Genomic DNA, 3,849 nt, shown 5'->3' on the forward strand with positions numbered 1-3,849 from the left:
TTTTTGGAAAACATCACGAATAAACGGTGGCATCAACGAAAAAACAACTGAGAAAATAAATTTTAAACATCGAAAAGAAATATTATTCCATGACATAAAAACTATTTACAAGGGGAAATATTTGGAAATAATAATAATATATAATAAAAAATGAAAGGGCAAACCTACTGAACATAAACTAAAATTGGTGTCTATAGTAAAGTCGAGGTTTCTAATCCTAAGTTTGGGAGCGAACTTTTACAAGTTATTGAGACATATATCTATTCCAAAACCAGTTTTGTCTCCAAACACATGATATATCTTAATGGGGACACCTTTTGTCTCTGACAGGAAGAAATAGATGAATATGATCATCAAAACTACGAAGAAAGCAAAGAAGCAAAACAATCCAAATTTCATATGACAAAGCATGGTGAGGAAGATCTGAGCAATTAAAAGGGTAAAGAACATGTTTACTGAGACTGTTATGCTTTGAGCAGCCGATCGAATCTCGAGCGAAAAGATTTCACTTGGAACCAGTCATCCCAAATGTCCCCAAGACCATGCAAAAGCTTGAACGGAAATGCAAATGAACAACACTACTACACCAACCATACCACTTGGGTAAATAAGCAACAACTTCACTAGAAACTCCAAATTTCTAAGCAATGAAACGACAACCAAAACCTACAAATGTTATTTTTATTAGAATCCAATCAATTATGAAAGAAAAGGCTATTGAAAAACCATTATTAAAAGCACGCTTTTACTATATTTCTTACAATGATTTTTTTTTAAAAGTTACTCACCTAGAAAATAAACATGATGGTTCCACCCATCAAGAAAAGAATTCTCCTTCTCCACTTATCAGTGTCATAAACAAATACAAAAGTGGCCAAAACATTAATACCACCAGTGATGACAGACAAAAGAAGAGAAGCATTGTCTCCAAATCTAATAGTCTTGAATAACATAGGAGCATAGAACATGACTACATTGATACCAGTCAATTGCTGAAAGAATAGAATTAAAATTAACATTACCAATGGCGGTTTGTTTTGTCTCTTTCTTAAATTTCTCCATGGATGTTTCACTGCTTTTGCAGCCATGCTTGCTGCCACAATGTCTTGAAATTCCGTATCTACATCCTTATCAGACACACCACGAATGCGTTTAAGCATGGCTCTTGCCTTCTCAACTTTACCTCTTTTCAACACTGATGTTGGAGTGTCAAGAAAGAATAAAACTGAGATTGTGATAAACAATACAGACACCGCTGCACCGCCCAAACTTACACGCCACTCCCATCCACCAGGAATATTAGCAGTACTATAGTTGACAAAGTTTGCTATTAAAATACCAATTGTAGTTGAAAGTTGAAAAACAACATTGAGAGAACCTCAATATTTAGATAGAGCCGTCACCGAAACATAAAGTGGAACAAATTGAAGAGAAGACCCAATACCATGCCTAAACAAATACAACCAATGATCAACATAGCAATGTTTTGAGCTATAACATTCACAATAGCACCAACCAAAAACACAAAACATAAAAAAGCATGGACTTTTTACGACCAAAAGTTTTAATGACCCAAGATGCTAAAAAGGAGGCTAAAAGTGCAGCCAAATAAAGAGAAGAAGTGAACATGGTGAGAGTAAGGCTATTAAACTTGCAATATTGATTGATAGAAATGTCGAGAGCTTCTTTCTAATAAACAAATGGAAAAAATATTTGTAGAAAATGAGTCATAAAGGTAATGCCACCTAATAGTACAAAAAAAAAATTAAAAACAAATTTAGTGAAAAGTGAAAAGAGGAAAAAGAAGAGAAAGAAAGAGATTTGAGAATACTTGAAGCACCTGAGATACCAATGTCGCAACCGAAGATGAGTCTGCCCATCGTGGCAACAATGCATGTCATCAACACATAAAAAGTCAATTCTCTGGGATAGTTCTTGATCGGATCGCCTTCATTATGGTTGAGCTCGAAACCACCGCCGGCCATCGTACTCGAAAGCTAAAAATTGAAGAGTATAGTGTTAGGGAGAAATGCCACGTGGACAAAATAAACATGTCATCAATAGATATCACGTCAAACACAGGTCAACAATCTGACTTGCCACACTGCATAATTCCAAAAGCTTCATTCTATTAGGAATTTGTTTAAACGAATATTTCCTCATCCATTCCCTTGGTGCCATCTATATTTTTTTTTTTGAATTGTAATATCTTGTATATTTATCATTATTATTCTTTCCTTACAAAAGGAATCTATTATGTATAAATGGTGATATACCATTCATTCATCGAGTACACAAAAATTTAAGAGGTATTCTATCCCAAAATATAGCAAATCCCTAAATTCAAACTTGGTATCAAAATTTATGGACTTTGACAAACTCCCCTCCATTATCAGATTGAAGCATTTTAACAGATTTCTCAAATTGTGTTTGAACATAACTTAGGAAGTGTTTAAATTTCCAAAGGCATCACTCTTCTATTTAAGCGGTTATATACACATGTATCTGAAGGACTGTGAGGTCTGATGCGGAAGTGGCGATCGGTCCCAATTTTCAGTTTCACAGAATCGTGAAAACATAGAACCTTAAGTATGCATTCTAAAACCAAAATTTATAGCATGCTAAAAAAATAGAAAGAAGGAATTTGGGGTTTAGATCACTAACCTCTTGAAGAACTTATTCTGATCCGACCACAAACACTTCGTATCTCCCTGGGTCATGAAGAAAAACAACAGTACTCAAAATAAAGGCCACCACCACAAAAGAACTTTTTTATTCTCCTCAGGGGTTGAAAATTACAAAGAGAATTGTGGGCTTCAATAACAAACTTTTGGGAGAGGGAAAATAATTTGAAAGGAAGAAGTTTATGGGAATTGTACGTTAGGAGGAAAAAAACTACCGACTTTCTACGTTTTACAGGAAAGAAGACGAACTGCTTCTCAAAACTTCCCACTCCCACGATTGTTAATGAGAGAAAATATAGGGAGTTATTTTCATAACTCCCTCATTTAATTTAATTAAAAAAATTAAATTAAATATAATATATAATACATGATAACTAACTTATCATATATTAAACACTATACCATATGTTACATCGAATATAACATATAATCTATAGTTTATATTTTATCAAATATAATATAACCTATAGTTCAGAATTCTCTCAATAATCTATAGCATTTAATATACATCAAATTTACATTAAATACAATTATATGAATCCAATTCATATTATTAATATTAGAATCATATTAAAAAATGTATATCCTCTCAATAAAATCTATCAAATACATTATGTTAATTATATCATATATAATTAGTTTCGATTAATTATATCATATATAATTAATTCTCCCAATTAATTTGAACAATTCAAATGAATCCAAAACTAATTTAATTCTCAATAATTCCGGTTGAGCTACAGAGATGACTTTATGGATCTGTAGATTGAAGCTTTAATGGTACTTGAATAATTAATTAAACTCCTTTAATTAAATTACCTAACTTTCATTAACTATCAGTCCCTCCACTAAAGATCAACAACTACACTCTTCGCACTACAGATATATTTATGTGTCCATTGAATATAATCAGTCATCAATGCGATGACCCTTCACAAATTGCCCAATTACCGCTTTGCCCCTATAGTTTCATTTAACTGTTTAAGTACCACTGATCCCTTTAATGAAAATAAATCATAGCCCAAAAATGACCAAACCCCTCTTGGGCCAAGAGAGGATGTGGCGCCACATTGTTCAAGCACCGTAATAAGCTCTTAAGGGAGCAATATATCTACTTACCCTGACATTAGTGAATGAGTAAATTCCGTCTTGTGTAGTTGTGTTC

At 33.0% G+C, this 3,849-nt stretch overlaps 1 pseudogene; it reads right to left on the reverse strand.

The window, feature by feature from the left end:
* Positions 1–244: 244 nt before the first annotated feature.
* On the reverse strand, positions 245–1,985 carry LOC120073535 (annotated as a pseudogene).
* Positions 1,986–3,849: the final 1,864 nt, after the last annotated feature.

The sequence above is a fragment of the Benincasa hispida genome, chromosome 3 (assembly GCF_009727055.1).
Source record: "Benincasa hispida cultivar B227 chromosome 3, ASM972705v1, whole genome shotgun sequence".
Classification (NCBI taxonomy): Eukaryota; Viridiplantae; Streptophyta; class Magnoliopsida; order Cucurbitales; family Cucurbitaceae; genus Benincasa; species Benincasa hispida.